Source organism: Canis aureus, chromosome 14, assembly GCF_053574225.1.
Source record: "Canis aureus isolate CA01 chromosome 14, VMU_Caureus_v.1.0, whole genome shotgun sequence".
In the NCBI taxonomy this organism is placed as follows: Eukaryota; Metazoa; Chordata; class Mammalia; order Carnivora; family Canidae; genus Canis; species Canis aureus.
Window position 1 is genome coordinate 2806904 of NC_135624.1, and position 25747 is coordinate 2832650.

Here is a 25747-nt window from a genome sequence, read left to right on the forward strand (position 1 = left end):
TCGGTTAGATTCGATTAGATTATTTTTGATTTGTTTTGAGTATTTTTGATTCGATTCGATCATTTTCGATTTGATTATTTTATATTCGATTTATTTTCGATTCGATTCGATTATTTTCAATTCTATTCAATTCGATTCTTTCGATTCGATTTGATTCTTTTCAAATCGATTCTATTCTTTCTATTCAATTATTGTCGATTGATTCTATTATTTTTTATTCGATTCAATTATTTTTGATTCAAATCGATTCTATTATTTTCAATTCGATACGATGCGAATCGATTATATTTGATTCGATTCGATTTGATTATTTTCGTTTTTTTTAAGATTTTATTTATTTATTCGCAAGAGACACAGAGACAGAGAGGCAGAGACACAGGCAGAGGGAGAAGCAGGCTCCATGCAGGGAGCCTGACATGGGACTCGATCCCGGGTCTCCAGCATCGCACCCCGGGCTGAAGGCAGCGCTAAACCACCGAGCCACCCGGGCTGCCCTCAATTTGATTATTTTCAATTCGATTCGATTCGATTCAATTATTTTCTATTCGAATCTATTTGATTCGTTTCAATTATTTTCGATTTGATTTCAATAATTTCGATTATATTCGATTATTTTTGGTTCGAATTGATTCACTTATTTTCGATTCCATTCTTTTCTATTCGATTCGATCATTTTTGATTCGATTCGATTATTTTTGATTCAATTCGATTATTTTCAATTCAATTCAATTCGGTAATTTCCGATTCGATTCGATGCGAATCAATTATTTTCAATTCGATTCGATTCGATTCAATTATTTTCGATCGATTTGATTAGATTATTTTCGATTCGATTCGATAATTTTAAATTCAATTAGGTTCAATTCGATTCGATTCGAATATTTTCGATTCGATTCGTTTCAATTCGATCTTTTCGATCCGATTCGATTATTTTTGATTCGTTTAGATTATTTTCGATTCGATTCGATTCTTTTTGATTCTATTCATTTCCATTATTTTTGATTCGATTCGATGTGAATCGATTATTTTCGAATCTATTCGTTTCAATTCGATTCGATTCGATTCGATTATTTTCCATTCGATTCGATTATTTCCGATTCGATTCAATTTGAATAATTTCGATTCGATTTGATTATTTTCGATTCGATTAGATTCGATTATTTTCGATTCGATTGGAACGGATTCGATTCAATTATTTTCGATTCTATTCGATTATTTTCTATTCGAATCGATTCTTTTCGATTGGATTTGATTATTTTCCATTCGAATCGATTCGATTATTTTCTTTTTTTTAAATTTATTTATGATAGTCACACACACACACATAGAGAGAGAGAGGCAGAGGCACAGGCAGAGGGAGAAGCAGCCTCCATGCACCGGGAGTCTGACGTGGGATTCGATCCCGGGTCTCCAGGTTCGCGCCCTGGGCCAAAGGCAGGCGCTAAACCGCTGCACCACCCAGGGATCCCGGTTCGATTATTTTCGATTCGATTATTTTCGATTTGATTCGATTCGATTTGATTATTTTCACCTCGATGCGATTCGATTATTTTTTATTCAATTCGGTTTGATTCGATTCAATTATTTTTGATTTGGTGTGATTTTTTTCGATTCGATTCAATTTGATTCGATTATTTTCTATTCGATTCGATTGGATTCGGTTAGATTATTTTCGATTCGATTCAATCATTTTCGATTCGGTTATTTTCGATTACATTCGATTATTTTCAATTTGATTATTTTCAATTTGATTCGATTATTTTCGATTCGATTTTATTATTTTCAGTTCTATTCAATTCGATTACATTTGATTCTTTATGATTCGATTCAATTCTTTTCAAATCGATTCTGTTCTTTCAATTCAATTATTTTCGATTCGATTATTTTTGATTCGATTCAATTTTCGATTCAAATCGATTCTATTATTTTCAATTCGATACAATGCGAATCTATTATATTTGATTCGATTCGATTCGATTATTTTCGATTCGATTCGATTCGAATCTATTTGTTTCGTTTCAATTATTTTCGATTCGATTTCAATATTTTCGATTAGATTAGATTATTTTTGGTTCGAATCGATTCGCTTATTTTCGATTCCATTATTTTTTATTTGATTCGATTATTTTTGATTCGATTCGATTCGATAATTTGGGTTTGTTTCGATTTGATTATTTTCGTTTCAATGCGATTCGATTATATTTTATTCAATTCAGTTTGATTCGATTCGATTATTTTTGATACAATTCGATTCGATTCGATTATTTTTGATTTGGTTTGCTTATTTTCGATTTGATTCGATTCGATTTGATTATTTTCGATTTGATTCGATTGGATTAGATTCGATTATTTTCGATTCGATTCGATCATTTTCGATTCAATTCGATTATTTTCGATTTGAATCGATTTGATTATTTTCGATTCGATTTTTCCATTCGATTTGATTATTTTTGATTCGATTCGATTATTTTCAATTCAATTCATTCGATTATTTTCTATTCGATTCGATGCGAATCGATTATTTTCATTTCAATTCGATTCAGTTCGATTATTTTCTATTCGATTTGATCGATTATTTTTGATTCGATTTAATTCGATTATTTTCAATACGATTCGTTTCGATTCGATTAAATTATTTTCGATTCGATTCGATTTTTTTCGATTTGACTTGATTCGATTCAATTATTTTTGAGTCGATTCAATTCAATTCGATTATTTTTGAGTCGATTCGATTCGATTCGATTATTTTCGATTCGAATAGATGATTTTCGATTAGATTTGTTTCTTTTCGATTCGATTATTTTCAATTCAAATAGATTCGATTCTTTTCGATTTGATTCTTTTTGATTTGATTCGATTATTTTGATTAGATCGAGTCTTTTCGATTCGATTCGATTATTTTCGATTAGAATATTTTCTATTCTATTCGATTCAATTCTATTCCATTATTTTCTATTCAATTCATTTTGACTCTTTTCGATTCGATTATATCCCATTCGATCGTTTATTTTCGATTCAATTCGAGTAGATTCGATTATTTTCGTTTTGATTCGATTCGATCAATTATTTTCGTTTCAATTCGATTCGATTCGATTATTTTTGATTCGATTCAATTGGATTATATTTGATTAGATTTGATTCGATTCGATTATTTTCGATTCGATTATTTTCAATTCGATTCGATTCGATTTGATGCAAATCGATTATTTTCGATTCGATTAGTTTCAATTCTATTCGATTAGATTATTTTCGACTCGATTTGCTTCGATTCGATTATTTTCGATTCGATTCGATTCGATAATTTTCGATTCTATTCCATTCGATTCATATATTTTCGATTCGATTCAATTCGATTCTATTATTTTTTATTCAAATCGAATCATTTCTTTTCGATTCCATTATTTTCGATTCGATTCAATTATTTTCGATTTGATTCGATAATTCTGGATTTGATTCGATTTGATTATTTTCGATTTGAGTCGATTATTTTCGATTCGATTCGATTCATTTAAATTATTTTCTATTCGATTCGATTCAACTTGATTCTATTAGATTATTTTAAATTCGATTCGATTCGATTCGATTACTTTCGATTCGATTCATGTATTTTCGATTCGGTTAGATTTGATTCGATTATTTTCAATTCGATCGATTATTTTTTATTCCATTCGATTCGTTTCAATTCAATTTGTTTCGATTCGATTCGAGTATTTTTAATTCGATTCCATTCGATGATTTTCGATTCGATTCGATTCGATCCGTTTCAATTATTTTCGATTAGATTCGATTTGATTCGATTATTTTCATTTCGATTCAATTCGATTATTTTCGATTCAATTTGATTCGATCCGATTCAATTATTTTCCATTCGATTTGATTCTTTTCGATTCAATTCGATTCTTTTCTATTTGAATCGATTCGCTTCTTTTCGATTCCATTAATTTCGATTCCATTCGTTTATTTCGATTCGATTCTATTCGATTCGTTTCGATTCTATTCGATTCCATTCGATTATTTTCGATTCCATTCTATTCAATTCGATTCGATTATTTTCAATTCAATTCGATTTGAATCTTTTCGATTCGATTCGATTCCATTCGATTCAATTATTTTCGATTCAATTCGATTAGATTCGATTATTTTCGATTCTATTCGATTCGATTTGATTCAATTCGATTATTTTCGAATCAATTCGATTCATTCAATTATTTTGGATTCGATTTGATTCGATTCGATTATTTTCGATTCGATTCGATTCGATTATTTTCGATCGATTTGATTAGATTATTTTCGTTTCTATTTGATAATTTTAAATTTGATTCAGTTCAATTTGATTCAATTCGATTATTTTTGATTCGATTCGTTTTGATTCGATCTTTTCAATTCGATTCGATTATTTTCAATTCGATTCGATTCTATTCGTTTCCATTATTTCGATTCGATTCGATGTAAATCGATTATTTTTGAATTGAATCGTTTCAATTCGATTCCATTCGATTCGAATATTTTCGATTCGATTCGATTTGAGTCGAATAATTTTGATTCGATTTGATTATTTTCGATTCGATTCGATTCGATTATTTTCGATTCGATTGGATTGGATTGGATTCGATTATTTTCGATTTGATTCGTTTATTTTCGATTCGATTCGATTCTTTTCGATTTGTTTTGATTATTTTCCATTCAAATCGATTCGATTCTTTTCAATTCGATTATTTTCGATTCGATTCGATTATTTTCGATTCGATTCAATATTTTCAATTCAATTCAATTCGATTATTTTCGATTTGATTCGATTCGATGTGAATCGATTACTTTTTATTTGATTTGATTCGATTTATTTTTGCTTCAATTTGTTTCAATTCGATTATTTTCGATTCAATTCGTTTCGATTCAATTATTTTTGTTTTGATTCGTTTCGATTTAATTCGATTATTTTCTATTCGATTCGATTCGATTATTTTCAATTTGATTCGTTTCGATTCGATTATTTTTGATTCAATTCGTTTCGATTCGATTCAATTATTATCGATTAGATTCGTTTCAATTCGATTATATTTGATTCAATTCGATTCAATTATTTTCGATTTGATTCTTTTTGATCCGATTATTTTCTATTTGATTCGTTTCAATTCTATTCGATTCAACTCGTTTCGATTCAGTTCGATTCATTTAATTTCGATTCGATTTGATTTGAATATTTGAGGTTGATTCGTTCCAATTCGATTCGATTCGATTATTTTCAATTCCATTCGTTTCGATTAGATTCAATTAGATTATTTTCTATTCGATTCGATTATTTTCTATTCGACTCGTTTTGATTCGATTCGATTATTTTCGATTCCATTCAATTCGATTCCTTTCGATTCGATTATTTTTGATTCGATTCTTTTCAATACGTCGATTTGATTCTTTTCTATTTGATTCTTTTCGATTCAATTCAATTCTTTTCAATTCAATTCTTTTAGATTCGATTCGATTCTTTTTGATTCGATTCGATTATTTCGATTCGATTCTTTTCGATTTGATTCTTTTCGATTCGATTCTATTCTTATCGATTGGATTCTTTTCGATTTGATTCGATTCGATTTTTTCAACTCAATTCGATTTTTTCGATTCGATTCGATTCTTTTCTCGTCAATTCAATTCGATTCAATTCTTTTCGATTCGATTCGATTCGTTTTTTTCGATCGATTAGATTCTTTTCGATCAACCCCTTGATTCGATTCGATTCTTTTCTATTTGATTCGATTCGATTCTTTTTGATTCGATTTGTTTCGATTCTTTTCGATTCGATTTGATTCGATTCTTTTCGGTGGGATTCGATTCCATTCGGTTGGATTCAATTCAAATCGATTCGATTCTTTTCGATCTAGAAGATTCGATTATTTTTGTTTCTATTCGATTGGATTCTTTTCGATTCTCTTCATTTCTTTTCGATTCGATTATATTCGATTCTTTGTGATTCGACTTGATTCTATTCATTTCAATTCTTTTTGATTGGATTGTTTTCAATTCGATCCTTTCGATTCGATTCGATTCGTTTCGATTGGATTATTTCTGATTCGATTCGATTCGAATCTTTTCGATTCGATAGATTCTTTTCTATTTGATTCGGTTCGATTCTTTTCGATTCGATTCGATTCTTATTGATTCATTTCTTTTCGATTCAATTGGATTCAATTTTTTCAATTCGATTCGATTCTTTTCGATTCGATTCTACTTGATTCAATTCGATTCTTTTCGATTCCATTCGATTCTTTTCCATATGTTTCGATTCAATTTGATTCGATTTGATACGATTCTTTTTGATTCGATTCGATTCTTTTCAATTCGATTCGATTCTTTTCAATTTGATTTGATTCGATTCTTTTCTATTCAATTCGTTTCGATTCTATTATTTTCGATTCAATTCAACTCAAATCGATTCGATTATTTCGATTCTCTTCGTTTCGAATCAATTCGAATCGATTATTTTCTATTTGATTCGATTCGATTATTTTCTATTCGATTCATTTCGATTTGATTATTTTCGATTCTTTTCGTTTCGATTCGATTCTTTTCGTTTCTATTCGAATCGATTTTTTTCTATTCAGTTCGTTTCGATTCGATTCGATTATTTTCGATTCGATTCGATTCGAATCGATTCGATTATTTCGATTCTCTTTGTTTCAAATCGATCGAATCGATTATTTTCTATTTGATTCGTTTCGATTATTTTTTTAAAAAACATTTTATTTATTTATTCATGAGAGACACAGAATGAGAGAGAGAGAGACAGAGACACAGGCAGAGGGAGAAACAGGCTCCAAGGAGGGAGCCTGACAGGGGACTCGATCCTGGGTCTCCAGGATCAGGACATGGGCTGAAAGTGGCGCTAAACCGCTGAGCCACCCGGGCTGCCCAATTCGATTATTTTCTATTCGATTCGTTTCGATTTGATTATTTGCAATTCGATTCGTTTCGATTCGATTCGATTATTTTAGATTCAATTCAATTCGAATCGATTATTTTCGATTTGATTCATTTCCATTCGATTCGATTAGATTATTTTCGATACGATTCGGTTCGAATTGATTAGATTATTCCGATTCTCTTCGTTTCGAATTGATTCAATTCGATTTTTTCTGTTTGATTCGATTCGATTATTTTCTATCCGATTCGTTTCGATTCGATTATTTTCGATCTATTTCGTTTCGATTCGATTTGATTCATTTATTTTTGATTCGATTCATTTCGAATATTTTCCATTCGATTCGATTCGATTCGATTAATTTCGATTTGATTTGATTTGACACTGAACCAGATGGATTTAACAGACAGTTAGAGAACTTCCCATCCAAGTGCGCATGGTACTTTCTCCAGATTAGACAACATACTGGGTTACAAATCAGGTCTTAAAAGACACCCAAAGATTGGGATCGTCCCCTGCATATTTTCAGACCATAATGCTTTGAAATAAGAACTAAATCACAAGAAGAAGTTTAGAAGGATTTCAAACACATGGAGGTTATGGAACATCCTGCTAAAAGATGAAAGGGCCAAGTAGGAAACTAGAGAAGAATTATAAAGTTTCATGGGCACTAATGAGAATGAATATACAACCGTTCAAAATCCTTGGGATACAGCACAAGCAGTCCTGAGAGAGAAATACATTGCATTATGAGTATCCATCCAAATACTGGAAAGGACTCAAATACAAAAGCAAACCTTGCACCTAAAGGAGCTGGGGAAAAAACAGCAAATAGATCCTACACACAGCAGAAGAAGAGAGTTAATAAAGATTGGAGCAGAACTCAATATAATGGAGACCAGAAGAAATGTGGAACAGATGAACAAAGCCAGGAGTTGGTTCTTTGAAAGAATTAATAAGATAGATAAATCATTAGTCAGCCTTTTAAAAAAGAAGACATAATAGACTCAAATTAATAAAATCATGAATGAGAAAGGAGAGATAACTACCAACACCAAGGAAATACAAATGATTTTAAAACATATTATGAACAGCTAAACACCAATAAATTAGGCAATCTAGAAGAAATTGACGCATTTCTACAAAGCCACAAACAATCAAAACTGGAACTGGAAGAAATACAAAACCTGAACAGGCCAATAACCAGAAAAGAAATTGAAGCAGTCATCAAAAACCTCCAAAGACACAAAAGTCCAGGGCCAGATGGCTTCCCAGGGAAATTCTATCGAACGTTTAAAGAAGAAACCATTCCTATTCTACTAAATCTGTTCAGAAAGATAGAAAGAGGTGGAGTAATTTCAAATCCGTTCTATGAGGCCAGCATCACCTTAATTCCAAAACCAGACAAAGACCCCACCAAAAAGGAGAATTATAGACCAATATCCCTGATGAACATGCATGCAAAAATTCTCCACAAGATATTAGCCAATAGGGTACTAAAATTCATTAAGAAGATTATTCACCATGAATAATCATGTAGGATTATTCAAGTAGGATAAATCAAGTAGGATTTATCCCCGGGATGCAAGGCTGGTTCAACACTCATAAAATAATCAATGTCATTCATCACATAAGCAATAGAAAAACAAGAACCATATGATCCTCTCAATAGATACAGAGAAAGCATTTGACAAAATGTAGCATCCATTCCTGATCAAAACTCTCCAGAGTGTAGGGATAGAGGGAACATTCCTCAACATCTTAAAAGCCCTCTACGAAAAGACCATAGCAAATATCATTCTCAATGGGGAAACACTGGAAGCCTTTCCCCTAAGATCAGGAACAAGACAGGGATGTCCACTCTCACCACAGCTATTCAACATCGTACCAGAAGTCCTAGCCTCAGCAGTCAGACAACAAAAATAAATAAATGTATTCAAATTGGCAAAGAAGAAATCAAACTCTCTCTCTTTGCCAATGACATGATACTCTGTAGAAAACCCAAAAGACTCCACCCCAAGATTGATAGAACTCATACAGCAATTTGGCCACATGGCAGGATACAAAATCAATGCCCAGAAGTCACTGGCATTTCTATACACTAACAATGAGACTGAGGAAAGGGAAATTAAGGAGTCAATCCATTTACCATTGCATCCAAAAGCATAAGATACCTAGGAACAAACCTAATCAACAAGGTAAAGGATCTATACCCTAAAAACTAGAGAAGACTTCTGAAGGAAATTGAGGAAGACACAGATGGAAAAATATTTCATGCTCATGGATTGGAAGAATTCATTTTGTGAACATATCAATGATACCCAGGGCAATTTACATGTTTAATGCAACCCTGATCAAAATATGATGGACTTTCTTCAGAGACTTGGAACAGATTATTTTAAGATTTCTGTAGGATCAGAAAAGACCCTGAATAGTCAGGGGAATAAAAAAAAAGAAAACCATAGCGGAGGGCATCACAATGCCAGATTTCAGGTTGTACTACAAAGCTATGGTCATCAAGACAGTGTGGTACTGGCACAAAAACAGACACATGGATCAATGGAACCGAATAGAGAATCCAGAAGTGGACCCTCAACTTTATGGTCAACGAATATTCGACAAAGGAGGAAAGACTATCCACTGGAAAAAGTCTCTTCAATAAATGATGCTGGAAAAATTGGACATCCAGATGCAGAAGAATGAGATTAGACCACTCTCCTGTACCATACACAAAGATACCTGAAAATGGATGAAAGATCTTAAGTGAGACAAGATTCCATCAAAGTCCTAGAGGAGAACACAAGCAACACCCTTTTTCAACCTGGCCACAGTAACGTCTTGCAAGATTCATACATGAAAGCAAGAGAAACCAAAGCAAGAATGAACTATTGTGTCTTCATCAAGATAAGAAGCTTTTGCACAGCAAAAGATTCTGTCAACAAAACCCAAGGACAACCTACAGAATGGGAGAAGATATTTGCAAATGACCTATCAGATAAAGGGCTAGTATCCAAGATCTATAAAGAACTTATTCAACTAAACAGCAAAGAAATAAACAATCCAATCATTAAATGGAGAAAAGACATGAACAGAAATCTCACAGAGGAAGACATAGACATGACCAACAAGCACATGAGGAAATGCTCAGCATCACTTGCCATCAGGGAAATACATATCAAAACCACAATGAGATACCACCTCAAACAAATGAGAATGGGGAAAATTAGCAAAGCAGGAAACCACAAATGTTGGAGAGGATGTGGAGAAAGGGGAACAATCCTACACTGCTGGTGGAATGTGAACTGGTGCAGCCACTGTGGATAACTGTGTGGAGGTACCTCAAAGAGTTAAAAATAGATCTGCCCTATGACCCAGCAATTGCACTGCTTGGGTTTTACCCCAAATATACAGATGCAATGAAATGCTGAGACACCAACACCGATGTTTGTAGCAGCAAAGTCCACAACAGCCAAACAGTTGAAGGAGCCTCAGTGTCCATTGAAAGATGAATGGATAAAGAAGATGTGGTTTATGTTTACAATAGAATATTACTCAGCCATTAGAAACAACAAATACGGGATCCCTGGGTGGCGCAGCGGTTTGGCGCCTGCCTTTGGCCCAGGGCGCAATCCTGGAGACCCGGGATCGAATCCCACGTCGGGCTCCCGGTGCATGGAGCCTGCTTCTCCTTCTGCCTATGTCTCTGCCTCTCTCTCTCTCTCTCTCTCTCTCTCTCTCTCTCTGTGTGACTATCATAAATAAATAAAAAAAAATTTAAAAAAAAAAAAAAAAAAAAAGAAACAACAAATACCCACCATTTGCTTCGACATGGATTGGACTGTAGGGTATTATGCTGAGGGAAAAAAGTCAATCTGAGATGGGCAATCATTATATGGTCTCAATCATTTGGGGAGTATAAAAAACAGTGAATGGGAATAAAGGGAAAAGGAGAGAAAATGAGTGAAAATATAAGTTGAGGATGACAGAATCTGAGAGACTCCTAACTCTGGGAAAGGAACAATGGGCAGTGGGAAGGGAGGTGTTGGGGTGACTGGATGACAGGCGCTGAGGGGGCCACGTGAAGGGATGAGACCTGGGTGATATGGTATATGTTGGCAAATTGAACTCTTCTCATTTAGGACCCTGACTATATCCTTCCAGCCCTTTCTGGTCTTCCAGGGCTCTGTGAAGAGATCTGCTGTTAACCTAATACTTCTCCCCATAAGTGTTAGGGATCACTTGTCTCTTAGTGCTTTGAGGATCTTCTCTTTATCTTTGGAATTTGCAAGTTTCACCATGAAATGTCGAGGTGTTGAACGGCTTTTATTGATTTTTGTGGGGGGGGGGATCTCTCTATCTCGAGGATGTGCATGCCTGTTTCCTTCCCCAAGTTAGGGAAGTTCTCAGCTAAGATTTGTTCAAATACACTTTCTGGTCCTCTGTTCCTTTCAGCAGCCTCTGGAACCCCCTTTCAACGTAGATTTTTCCTTCTGAGGCTGTCATTTATTTCCCTTAACCTTTCTTCATGGTCTTTTTATTTCTCTTTTTTCCTCAGCATCCTTCCTTGCCATCAACATGTCTTCTATGTCACTCATCATTCTTCTACCTCATTAACCTCATCGTTAGGACCTCCAGTGTGGATTGCATCTCATTTAATTGATTTTAATTTTGGCTTGATTAGATCGAAATTCTGCAGTCATGAGTCTCTTGAATCCTTCATTCTTTTTTCCAGAGCCATCAGTAGCTTTATAATTGTGCTTCTGTATTGGCATTCTGACATCGAATTGTCACCCAAATTCTGTAACTCTGTGGGAGAGAGGACTGTTACTGATTGTTTCTTTTGTGGTGACTTCTTCCTTCTAGTCATTTTGCTCAGTGCAGAGTGGCTAAAAACAAGTCGTTCTGGAAAAAGGAAGGAAATAAAGAAAAAAGGGGGGAAACAAAAAACAAAAACAAACAAATCAACAAAAAACAAGAAAATTTTCAAAGCTTAAAAAATATAACAAGGAGGGGTCTCCTCTGATTCTATATACTGTAAGTCCCTCAACTTCCCCCTGGAGCTTTCCAGCGCTGCTTGGTTAAGAATTTGCTCTTCCCCTTTCCTTCCAGCTGGTCTTGTGAGGGAGGGTCCTGCTCTGCTGATAGTCAGGTGTGAGCACCAGGGGAGCTGCCCCACCCCCTGCCGGGGGCTCGGCTCCCTGGGAGCTGTTTATCCTGTGAGGCCCATGTTCCCTGGCCGCCCCACTCCGACCCAGGCGCAAGGTGACTTGGGAGGAACAACAACACTGGCGGCGGCCAGCTCTCCAATTAAGTCAGCTCCCACATTAAGTCCTGCAGTTCCCAGTCCGCAAGAGCCTGGCAGCACCGGGTGTTGGTGGCACTGACCTGCACAGCTCAGGTGTGCCCGGTGGCAGGAGCGTCCTCGCTGTCCTGTGTCCTCCCGCCCCCGATTGCCCAAGGAGATCGCCAGATCCTGGGCTTTGTCACCCGGGGCCCTGGGCTCCCGGGCCTGCGCCGCTGAAATCGCTCTCCCCTCCTGCGGCCACGCATTCCCCTCCTTGCCGAGCTGCTGCCAGAGCCACCACCTGAGCTGCTCCCGGGATCCGATGGGTGTGCGCTCCAGACCTTTTCAGAGCTCCGCCCATGGTGTGTGGCGCGCTCTCCCCACTTCCTCTGTTAGTGACCCCGGGACCCTGGGGGCTCCACTGCCCCTCCTGGGATCCTGCCCGAGTTCCCTGTGAGCTCCTTTCCATCTGGAAATGTTGGTAAAGTTCCTGATTCTCCCGGTCTGGGCTTTCCTGTCCTGGAGTGTCTACTGCCTGGCCTTAGCGCGGCTCTTCGTGGGGGTTCTCCCCTCCCACTCTGGAGTCTTGTTATTTATTTTTTCGTCTTCCTATCTTGATAGAAGTGCAAACTCTTCTCACTGTAACCTTCCAGCTGTTCTCTCTTTAAATCCCAGGCCGAATTCGTAGGTTTTCAGGATGATTTGAAAGTTATCTAAATAAGTTGTTGGGGATAGGGGATTTCGGAATCCTACTCTTCTGCCATCTTGCCGACAGTCTTGGCTCTTATTATCTTGATTTCCTATTTTCCCATTCTATTTACACAAATATGTTATTTTATCTTATTTCTATTTTACTTGTTAAAAATTTGAATTCAATTTGCCATTATATAATAAACCATTAGTTTCAGATGTAGCGATCCATAAATTATCATTTGTGTGTAACACCCAGTGCTCATCACACCAGTGCCCTCCTTGATGCCCTTTACCCAGGTCCTGATCTCCCATCCACCTCCCCTCTAGCGACCCTCAGTTTATTTCACAGAGTTAAGAGTCTGTCATGGTTTTTCTCTCTCTCTGATGACTTCCCATTCAGTTTTCCCTCCCTTCCCCTATGATTCTATGCAATGTTTCTTATGTTTCACATATGAATGAAACCATATGATAATTGTCTTTCACTGACTGACTTATTTCACTCTCTGACTAATACCCTCCAGTTCCATCCATGTCGATAGAAGTGGTAAAGATTCGTCCTTTCTAAAGGCTCAGTAATATCCCATTGTAACTATAGCCCACATCTTCTTTATCCATTCATCTGGCGATGGATATGTGGACTCGTTCCACATTTCGACCATTGTGGACATTGCTGCTGTGAACATTGGAGTGCAGGTGACCCTTCTTTTCACTACCTCTGTATCTTTGTGGTAAATACGCGGTAGCACATTTGCTAGGTCATAGGGTAGCTCTGTTTTTAAGTTCTTGAGGATCCTGCTCCCTTTTCCAGAGTGGCCGCTCCACTTTGCATTCTCACCAACAGTGCAAGACGGTACCCTTTTCTCCACAACCTGGCCAAAGTTTGTTGTTTTTCTGTCTTGTTCATTTTAGCCATTCTGCCAGATGTGAGGTGGTATCTCATTGTGAGTTTTGTTCTGTTTTGTAATTTCCTGATAATGAGTGATGTGGAGCATTTTTTTCATGTGTGTCTGTTGGCCACGTGTTGTCTTCTTTGGAGAAATGTCTGTTCATCTCTTCTGCCCATTTCTTCACTGGATTACTGGTTTTGGGTCTTGAGTTCCATAAGTGTTTTACAGATCTTGGATATTAGCCTTTTATCTCCTATGTCATTTGCAAATGCCTTCTCCCATTTTGTAGGTTGCTTCTTAGTTTTATGGACTGTTTCCTTTGCTTTTTATCTTGATGAAGTCCCAATAGTTCAGTTTTGCTTTTGTTTCCCTTGCCTTTACAGACATGTCTTGCATAAGTTGCTATGGCCAAGGTCAAAGAGGTTGTTGCCTGTGTTTTCCTCTAGGATTGTGATGGATTGCTATTTCACCTTTAGGTCTTTCATCCATTTTGAGTTTATCTTTGTGTGTGGTGTAAGAGAATGGTCCAGTTGCATTCTTCTGCATGTCGCTGTCCAATTTGTTGAAGAGACCATCCTTTTTCCAGCGGATATTCTTTTCTGCTTTGTCGAAGATTAGTTGACCATAGAGTTGAGAGTCCATTTCTGGGTTCCCTATTCCGTTCCTTGATCAATGTGTCTGTTTTTGTGCCAGTACAATAACATTTTGATGATGACAGCTTTGTCTATGACATGCAGAAAAAACCTTAGACAAAATACAGCCTGAAGTCCAGACATTGTGATATAACCTGCTTTTGATTTCTTTTTGAACATACCTATGGCAAATTGGGGTCTCCTCTGGTTCCATGGAAAACTTAGAAATATTTGTTTCTGAACTGTGAAAAATGTCAATGGTATTTTGATAGGGACTACTTCATTTTATTTTATTTTATTTTATTTTTTTTTATTTATTTATGATAGTCACAGAGAGAGAAAGAGAGAGAGGCAGAGACATAGGCAGAGGGAGAAGCAGGCTCCATGCACTGGGAGCCCGATGTGGGATTCGATCCCGGGTTTCCAGGATCGCGCCCTGGGCCAAAGGCAGGCGCCAAACCGCTGCGCCACCCAGGGATCCCGATAGGGACTACTTCAAAAGTGTACATTGCCCTGGGTTGCATGGACATTTTCACAATATTGATACTTCAAATCCATGAATATGGAATGTTAATGAATCTCTTTGCTCTTCCACAATTTCTTTTTAGGTGTTCTATAGTTTTTAGTTACAGATACTTTACCTCTTTCATTACGTTAATTCCTAGGTATTTTATGGTTTCTGGTGCAATTGTAAATAGGATCAGCCCTTAATTTCTCTTTCGTCTATATCATTTTTGTGTCTAGAAATAAAGCAGATTTCTCTACATTGATTTTTTTATCCTGCCACATTGCTGAAATACAATATGAGTCCTAGCAAAGTTGCAAACTCTTGTGTTTTCCAAATAAAGTATCATGTCATCTGAGGAAAGTGAGATGTTGACTTCTTCCTTGCCAGTTTGAATGCTTTTATAATTGTTTGCATTTATTTGGAGTTGGTTGTGATCTGCCAATTTCATTTATGATTTTATTTGTTGGGATTCTTTATCTTTTCTTTGAGAAGTCCTTTGAGAGCTTTCTCAATCTCATGAATTCTTCCTAAGTAGAGGCCAGCTTGCCCTAGTGCTGAGATATGCTGTGAGTCTAGGGGTCCAATGGCACATGGTGAGCCTGCTATCCAGGGGCCTGCTTGGCCTAGCCATGTCTGGGTTGTGTAACCACAAATCCAAAATCACAAGGTGAGCCCACTTACCAGTGGCCTAAGTGAGTAAAGCTGAGCTGTGATGTTGGTCTCCAGGTCCAAGCAACATGCTGATCCCACTGTGCAGGTGCCTCATTTCCCCAATGATGAGCTGGGATGCAGGGCTCATTATTTGGAGGCATTCTGCAAACCCAGTGTTCCCTGGACCCCCTTGCCTTCTTCTGGGCTCAGCTGGAGACTGGTGGTATGAGGGTTCCTGGTCCCTTCAGTGTTTGGGTGACCCACATGCTCTGGGGCACCTGGGATCAGCGGGTTCCCAATCTGAGGGCTCCTGGTAGGTGCTATGTTCTGGGGACTGCATTTCTCCATGCCCTGCTGTGTTCGAGGATTTGTCCTTTGCAGGCTCCTGGTCAGCCAGGGATATGGACGATCCGTTTCTCCACTACTGAGCTGGGGCAGGCAGCTCGTGGTCTGAGGGCCCGTGTTCCAATGACCCCCACCATGTCCAGTGATGTGGTGACTCCTTGTCCCAGGACTTACTTGTTTCATAATACCCCTCTCTGCCAGGTGCATGGAGGCACTTCAGACATTGTACACATGGGAGTGGACTGGAAGATTAGGGCATTCATGAGCCCTGTGCTGATCTGGGTGGGTTGGAGAGCTCAAGAGAAGCAGTTAGTGCCCTGGGCTCCTCAGGACATAGACTCACAGCTTTCCGGTGCTGATCCTGGTGTTGTCCCCAGAGGTGTGGGAGGGGCTTTTCTCATCTGCCTGAGTATCCATGGTACCGATTCCCAGTGTCCCACTCCCACAGGCCACATGGGAATATGTCCGTGAGCAGCCAGGACAAACTCACAGTGGGAAAAGAGAACAGGAGTTGCCTGCAGTGGGTTCGAGGACTCTCAGGACCACAGAGGGGGATGAAGGGAGGTGCAAACATGCAGGTGGAGCCCAAAGTTTTGACAAGAGGCCTGGGGCAGGTGATGGGACAGGCGGCTTGCCATGGGCAGGGCCAGAAAACAGGGAAGCAAACTAGAGGGAGAGCAGGGAGATCTGTGGATGAAGTACCATCTCTGTCATCATGGGGGCCTGTGTGATTGCCATGCTTTTATATCAGCCCAGGTGCATCAGAGTGCCCTTCTGTATGTCACCACCATGCCGCGGCCAATCAGGCAGGCTCTCAGTGTGTCCTGATTCAGGTGGCCAATCACCATGCAGCTTAGGTGGCCAATGTCAGATGGCTTTCTCAGTGACTCTCCTGATATCGTTGCCTAGAAACCATGTTAAAACGGAAAACAGAGGAGGTGGGGGCAAGATGGTGGAAGAGTAGGGTCCCCAAGTCACCTATCCCTACCCAATTACCTACATAACTTTTATATCATCTTGAAAACCTAGGAATTTGGCCTGAGAATTAAGTAGAGAACAGCTGTAATGCTACAGTGAGAGAAGAGTTCACGCTTCTATGAAATACAACTTCTTTTTGGCCATTCTGCACTGAGCAAAATGACTAGAAGGAAAAACTCTCCTCAAAAGAAAGAATCAGAAATAGCTCTCTCTCCCAAAGACTTACAAAATTTGTATTACAACTCAGTGTTAGAAAGCCGAATCACAAGCATAATTATAAAGCTACTGGTGGATCTAGAAAAAACCCTAAAGGATTCAAGACACTTCATGACTGCAGAATTTAGATCTAATCAGGCCAAAATTAAAAATCAATTAAATGAGATGCAATCCAAACTAGAGGTCAGAACGATGAGAGTTAACGTGGTAGAATGAGTGAGTGACATAGAAGACAAGTTGATGTCAAGGAGGGAAACTGAGGAAACAAAGAGAAGAGAAAAATGACTAAAAGATCATGAGGATAGGCTAATGGAAATAAATGACAACCTCAGAAGGAAAATCTACGTTTATCTGGGGTCCCGAGGGTGCCGAAGGGACACAGGCCCAGAATATGTATTTGAACAAATCAGAGCTGAAAACTTCCCTAATTTGTGGCAGGAAACAGGCATTCAGATCAGGAAATGGATAGATCCCCCCCATGAAATCAATAAAAACCACTCTACACCTGGACATTTAATAGTGAAACTTGCAAATTCCAAAGATAAAGAGAAAATCCTTAAAGAAGCAAGAGAAAAGTAATCTCTAAATTTTATGGGGAGAAGGATTAGCATAACAGCAGACCCTTCCACAGAAATCTGGCAGGCCAGAGAGGGCTGGCAGGATATAGTCAGGGTCTTAAATGAGAAGAACATGCAGCCAAGAATACCTTATACTTTATCCAGCAAGGCTCTCATTCATAATAGAAGGAGAGATAAAGAGTTTCCAAGATAGGCAGAAACTGAAAGGATATGTGATCATGAAGCCAGCTCTGCAAGAAATACTAAGGGGGAATCTGTAATAGAGGAAGTCCAAGGTAACAATCCACAAAAACAGGGACGGAATAGGTATCATGATGACACTGAATACATATCTTTCAATAGGAACTCTGGATATGAATGGGTTTAGTGACCCCAGCAAAAGGTGCAGCTGCCAATTCAGACTGGATAAAAGAGCAAAACCCATCTCTTTGCTGTGTACAAGAGACTCATTTTAGACATTCCCACCAACAGTTCAGGAGGTTTCACCTTTCTCCACATCCTCTCCAACATTTGTGATTTCCTGCCTTGTTAATTTTCCCCATTCTCACATGTGTGAGGTGGTATCTCATTGTGGTTTTGATTTGTATTTCCCTCATGGCCAGGGATGCAGAGCATTTTCTCATGTGCTTGTTGGCCATGTCTAAGTCTTCCTCTGTGACATTTCTGTTCATGTCTTTTGCACATTTCCTGTTTGGATCATTTGTTTCTTTGCTGCTGAGTTTAATAAGTTCTTTATAGATCTTGGATACTAGCCCTTTATCTGATACGTCATTTGCAAATATCTTCTCCCATTCTGTAGGTTGTCTTTTAGTTTTGTTGACTGTATCCTTTGTTGTGCAAAAGCTTCTTATCTTGATGAAGTCGCAAAAGTTCATTTTTGCTTTTGTTTCTTTTGCCTTCGTGGATGTATCTTGCAAGAAGTTACTGTGGCCGAGTTCAAAAAGGGTGTTGCCTGTGTTCTTTTCTAGGATTTTGATGGAATCTTGTCTCACATTTAGATTTTTCATCCATTTTGAGTTTATCTTTGTGTATGGTGCAAGAGAGTGGTCTAGTTTCATTCTTCTGCATGTAGATGTGTAATTTTCCCAGCTCCATTTATTGAAGATACTTTCTTCCAGTGGATAGTCTTTCCTCCTTTATCGAATATTAGTTGTCCATAAAGATGAGGGTCCACTTCTGGATTCTCAATTCTTTCCATTGATCTATGTGTCTGTTTTTTTGTCCCCCCATCTTTTTTTCTTTTATTCTATTCTTTTTTCCTTCTTTTCTTTTTTTAAATTCTTTTTTCTTTTTGTTTTTCTTTTCTTCTTTCTCTTCTCTATTTTTCTCCTTTTCCCAATACAACTAGTTTTTGGCCATTTTGCACTGAGTAAAATGACTAGAAGGAAAAACTAACCTCAAAAACAGAATCAGAAACAGGTCTCTCTCACACAGATTTACAAAATTTGAATTACAATTCAATGTCAGAAATCCAATTCAGAAGCACAATTATAAAGCTACTGGTGGCTCTTGAAAAATGCATGAAGGATTCAAGAGACTTCATGACTACAGAACTTAGATCTAATCAGGCCAAAATTAAAAATCAATTAAACGAGTGAGTGACATAGAAGACAAGTTGATGAGAAGGAGGGAAACTGAGGAAAAAAGAGAAAACGAAAAAAGATCATGAGGATAGGTTAAGGGAAAAAATAACAGCCTCAGAAACAAAAATCTACATTTACCTGGTGTTACCGAGGGTACCAAAAGGGACAGAGGGCTAGAATATGTATTTGAAGAAATCATAGCTGAAAACTTTCCTAAATTGGGGAGGGAAACAGGCATTCAGATACAGGAAATAGATTTTTCCCACCCAATATCAATGATCTATATTCTGCAGGCATGAAGTCTCTTGAATCCTTCATGCTTTTTTCCAAAGCCACCAGTAGCTTTTTTTTTCTGCTTCTGCATCGGCATTCTGATATCGAAGTTTTACCCAATTTCTGTAATTCTGTGGGAGAGAGGACTATTTCTGATTTTTTCTTTGGGGTGAGTTTTCCCTTCAAGGGACTTTGCTCAGTGCATGGTGGCTAAAAACAAGTTGTACTGGGAAAGGAAGGAAAAAAAGAAACATTTCAAAATTAAAAAAAAATAACAAGGAGGTGTAGCCTCTGATTCTATATAGTTTAAGTCCCTCGAATTCCCCTGGAGCTTTCCAGTGCTGCTTTGTCAAGAACTTGCTCTTCCTGTTTCCTTCCAGGTGATCTTCTGGGGGAGAGGCCTTCTTTTCTGATTGTCAGGTGTGTACCCCGAGGGAGCTGCCCCGGCCCCTGCCAGGGGCATGGCTACCTGGGAGCTGTTTATCCTGTGAGACCCATGCTCCCTGGTGGCCCCGCTCCATCCCAGGCACAATGTGACATAAGGGAGGAACAATAACACTGGCGGTGGCCAGCTCTTCAGCCCTAGAGTCAGCTCCCGCAGTAACTCCTGCAGACCCCAGTCCGTGGGAGCCTGGATGCTGCGGGCATGGGGGGCACTGACCTGCACAGCTCGGGGGTGCCCGGCGGCAGGAGCGTCCTCGCGGTCCTGTGTCCTCCCGGCCCCCGCATGTCCCAAGGGGATCGCCGGATCCTTGCTGTGTCCCCCAGCACCCTGGGGTCCAGGGCCTGCGCCTCTGGAATTGCTCTCCCAGGGCCATGCATTCCCCTCCTAGCCGAGCCGCTGCCAGAGCCGCCACCTGCGCTGCTCCGGGGCCCACTGGGTACGTGCTCCAGCCGTTGCTGGAGCTCCGTCCATGGTCTGTGGCGGCTCTCCCCATTTCCTATGTTAGTGACCCCGGGAACCTGGGGGCTCCACTGCCCATCCTGGGATCCTGCCTGAGTTCCCTGTGAGTGCCTTTCCATCCGGGAATGTTGGTCAAGTTCCTGATTCTCCCGGTCTGGGCTTTCCCATCCTGGAGTCTCTCCTGCCTGGCCCTAGCCTGGCTCCTTGTGGAGGCTCTCTCCCATTGGAGTGTACTCATTTATTTTTCCGTGTTTCTACCTTGATAGAAGCGCAAACGCTTCTCACTTTAGCCTTCCAGCTATTCTCTCTTTAAATCAGAGGACGAATTCATCGGGTTTCAGGATGATTTGAAAGTTATCTAGGTAAGTTGATGAGGACAGGTGATTTCGGGATCCTACTCTTCCCCCATCTTGTCGATAGCCATGTCTCTCATTATTTTGACTTCCTATTTTCCCATTGAATTTACACAAATATTTTATTTTATCTTACTTTCATTTTACTCTTTAAAAATGTGAACTCAATCACCCATTAGAAACGACAAATACCCATCGTTTGCTTTGACGTGGTTGTAACTGGAGGGTATTATGCCGAGTGAAATAAGTCAATCGGAGAAGGACAAATATTATATGGTCTCCTTCATTTGGGGAATATAAAACATAGTGAAAGGAAATAAAATCAGTCTGAAAAATCAGAAAGGGAAACAGAATGAGAGACTCCAAACTCTGGGAAATGAACTAGAGGTGGTAGAAAGGGAGGTGGGTATGGCTTGGGGGTCACTGGGTGACAGGCACTGAGAAGGGCACTTGATGGGATGAGCACTGGGTGTTATTCTATATGTTGGCAAATTGAACACCAATAAAAAATAAATTTAAGAAAAATTAAAAATAAAAGATTCAGCTGTAGTGCTATCTAGGTGGCAATTCCTTGCAGGGTAGGACAAGGTTCCCCAGAGGGCTATATATCTTCTAAATCAGCTTCTAATGTATGATGCTGTTTCTCACATAGCTCACATTTACAGGTGCAGGAATCGAGGACTGGAACTGGGAGTTGTACTACTCACTATAACCCGTCATGATCTACTTGCAAAATGTTTCTTTCTTTCCCACGATTTATTATTCTGCTGGCCTAGAGGTCTCAGGTTCAAAGAGAGACACAAAAACAATCCCACTGATCTGGAAATTGAAACTGCTGCCTGGCCACTTTGAGCTCTTCAGGCCCCTGAATCAATAGGCAAGGAAGGAAGTTACTATGCTGGCTGGGTGATTAATCCCAAATACCTGGTAGAAATTGGATGAACTCCATAATGGAGGTTAAGAAGAGCATGTGTGAAAATCAGAGGATCAGTAAAGACATCTTTTAATATTACCTTCATGTTTTCATTTCCTTCCATGTATTTTTTAATTTACACTTTAATTTCTGATTAACCCATTCATTATAAGCAGTAGGATATTCTTTAACCCCCATGTATTAGTGGTATTTCCAGTTTTTTTCTTGTGGTTGACCTTAAGTTTCATGGCATTGTGGTTGGAAACTATGCATGGTATAGTCTTCATCTTTTTGTACTTGTTCAGGTCTGATTTGTGACCTGGTATGTGATCTATTCTGGAGAATGTTTCATATGCACTCAAAAAGACTGTCTTCTGCTGCTTTAGGATGAAATGTTCTGAATATATTTGTTAAGTACAAAAAAAAAGAAAAAAGAAAAGAATAGAAACAACAAAGAGATACTACTTGCTTCGATGTGGATGGAACTGGAGGGTATAATGCTGAGGGAAAATAGTCAATCAGAGATAGGCAATCATTATATGGTCTCATTCATTTGGCATAATAAAAAATAGTGAAAGGGAATAAAGGGAAACGGAGAGAAAATGAGTGAAAATATCAGTTGATGATGACAGAATATGAGAGACTCCTAACTCTGAGCAATGAAAAAGGGGTACTGGTAAGGGAGTTTCCTGGATGGTTGGGGTGACTGGATGACATGCGCTGAGGGGGGCACTTGACGTGATGACCATGGGAGATATGCTATATGTTGGCAAATTGAACTCTTTTCATTTAGGACCCTGAATATATCATGCCAGCCCTTTCTGGCCACCCAGGTCGCTGGGGAGAGGTCTGCTGTTAACCTACTACTTCTCCTCATAAAGTTTAGGGATCCTTTGTATCTTGTTGCTTTGAGGATCTTCTCTATCTTTGGAATTTGGAAGTTTCATGATGAAATATCAGGGTGTTGAATGGTTTTTATTGCTTTTAGGGGAGGATCACTCTAGCTCCAGGATCTTCATGCCTGAATCCTTCCTCAAGTTAGGGAAGTTCTCTGCTATGATTTGTTCTCATACACTTTCTGGTCTTCTGTTCCTTTCGACACCCTCTGGAACCCCCTTTAAATGTAGATTTTTCCTTCTTAAGCTGTCATTTACTTCCCTTAACCTTTCCTCATGGTCTTTTGTTTTTCTCTCTTTTCCTCTGCTTCCTTCCTTGCCATCAACCTGTCTTCTATGTTACTCACTCGTTCTTCCACCTCATCAACCCTGGTCTGTAGGACCTCTAGTTTGGATTTTTAAGTGATTTAAGTGATTTTTAATTTCGGCCTGATTAGATCTAAATTTTGCAGTCATGAAGTCTCTTGAGTCCTTTATGCTTTTTTCTAGAGCCACCAGTAGCTTTATAATAGTGCTTCTGAATTGGCTTTCTGACATTGAATTGTAATCCAAATTTTGTAACTCTGTGGGAGCGAGGACTGTTTCTGGTTCTTTCTTTTGAGGTAAGGTTTTCCTTCTAGTCATTTTGCTCAGTGCAGAGTTGCCAAAAACAATTTCTATTGGGGAAAGGAGAAAAAGAGAGAAGAGAAGGAAGGAAAGAAAAAAAACTTAAAAAAGAAGAGAAAAAAGTAAAAAAAGAGAAGAAAAGAGAAAAACAAAAATATGGGGGGGGGAGAGGAACAAACAGAAATCAAAAAACAAAAAACAAAAAAAAATAAGGGGAGTACACTCTGATTCTGTATACTGTAAATTCCTCGACTTCCACTGGAACTTTCCAGCACTGGTTGATCAATAATTTTTTTTTTCCTGTCTGTCTAGCTGGTCTTCTGGGGTAGGGGCTTGCTGTTCTGATTTTCAGGTGTTAGCACTTTGGGGAGCTGCTCAGCCCCCTGCCTGCTTCAGGGCTCAGTGAAAGATGTTTAACCTGTTTATACAGTGAGGGCACTATGAGGCTTATTGGGGTTTTTTATCCTGTGAGGCCCCAGTAGGAACAACAACAGTGGCGGCGGCCAGCTCTAGAGCCCTGGAATCAGCTCCTGCAGTAACTACGGAGCTCTCAGTCTGCAGGGGCCTGGATGCTCTGGGGGAGGGGCCGCTGATCTGCTCAACTTGGGGCAGGAGTGTCCTTGCTGTCCTGTGCCCTCCTGGCCTCTGCCTGTCCCCGGGGGAGCGCCGGATCCTGGACTGTGTCCGCAGGCACCCTGTGCTCCCGGGCCTGCGCTGTTGGATTCGCGCTCCCAGCTGCACAGCCCCTTCTGCGTGGAGCCTCTGCTGTAGCCGCATCTGAGCTGCTCCTGGGGGCTGTGGAGACCCCCCGCTGCTCAAGCTGCCTCCGAGCTGCTCCCTTGGACGAGCAGCCCCCTGCCCCAGGTGCCTCCGCCTGAGCCACCTCTGAGTTGTTCGCGGGTCCAGCCAGGCATGCTGCAGCCCTTTAGGGAGCTCAGCCGTGGGGTGTGGCGTACTCTCCCTGGGGCGCAGGTGGTCTGTTAGTGTCCCTGGGAGTCTGAGGTCATCCCCGCCTTCCTGGGATCCTGCTCTAACTCCCTGAGAGTGCCTTCCTGTCCGGGAAGAATGGTGAAACTCCTGCTTCTCCAGGCTGGGCTCTCCTGTCCTGGGGACACTTTTCCAGAGTGGCTGCACCAGTTTGCACTCTCACCAACAATGCAAGAGGGTTCCCCTTTCTCCACATCCTCACCAACATTTCTTGTTGGTGGCAGACTATGTCCGGAGCAAGGACTTTCGGGACTGCCTCATGAGTACGCATTTCTGGGGCCCTGTAGCCAACTGGGGTCTTCCCATTGCTGCCATCAATGACATGAAAAAGTCTCCAGAGATTATCAGTGGGCAGATGACATTTGCCCTCTGTTGTTACTCCTTGACATTCATGAGATTTGCCTACAAGGTCCAGCCTCGAAACTGGCTTCTGTTTGCATGCCATGCCACAAATGAAGTAGCCCAGCTCATTCAGGGAGGACGCCTTATCAAACATGAGATGAGTAAAAAGGCATCAGCATAACAGTGGAAAATGGGCAACCAGGTGTTTGAAGGGACAGCGTCAGCGCTGCTGCTGAGTCACAGATTCCATCCTCAGAATAGTCTTGCTAAGGAAAATAAGCTGAATGCTATTTTTACTAACCAATTTTTCTAGAAATAGCTGAGAGTCCCTAAGCCAACTCTCTGCTGCCTTACACATATTTTACTTCTCTTCATAAAGAGTAGCTCAAAATATGCAATCAATTTAATAATTCCCAATGATGGTTTTATCTGCAGTAATATGTATATTACTTGCTAGAATTTACTTAATAAAAAATTGGATAAAAATTGTAATTATTAGCACTTAAATACTCAGAATCTTTAACTCTTTAATGACCATGAGACCACCGACAGCTGGCCATACTTACACTGTCATCGCCAGTTTTTTTTAACCATTTAACTTTCTTTACTGAAAACCAATATTCAAGAAAGATGAACCCTCAATGCATCCTCTTATACTGACCAACGTAACTAAGTACAAATGAAGTCAATGGTGTACTCCGTTAGCATGCTGTGCTGTGTGTCAAGAAAACAAGCCCTCCCCCGCCCCGAGCCCTGGCCCCCTGGCAAACACAGATAAATGATTGTGCACTGCGCTACGATACCGTTAGGTGAGAGCTTTGGTTCATGCAGTCGGCTGCCAGAGGTCTCACTGAAACCCCGGAGCCCCAGCACCCACAGTCACCGGCGGCCAGCGCGTGGCGTCAGCCGTGCTCCTTCCACAACACCAGATGAATACTGTGGTCGGGCATGCTGATGGCGAAGACCAGGCCCTTGTCATTGTGCCCATCCAGTCCATTGAGCCAGGACGCTTCGCCGCCAGGAAGCTCGAGCCTCTCTTTGATTTCCAGTACTCTGGCAAGGGCCAGCGGCCTTGTTCATTTTAGCCATTCTGACAGATGTGAGATGGTATCTCATTGTGGGTTTTGTTTAGTTTTGTATTTTCCTGATAATGAGTGATGTGGAGCATTTTTTATCATGTGTCTGTTCTCCACGTGTAGGATTTT

The 25747-nt window shown here is 39.8% G+C and overlaps 1 pseudogene; it reads left to right on the forward strand.

Moving 5' to 3' along the window:
• The first annotated feature begins 24419 nt into the window (after positions 1-24419).
• On the forward strand, positions 24420-24734 carry LOC144283046 (mitochondrial pyruvate carrier 1 pseudogene; annotated as a pseudogene).
• Positions 24735-25747: the final 1013 nt, after the last annotated feature.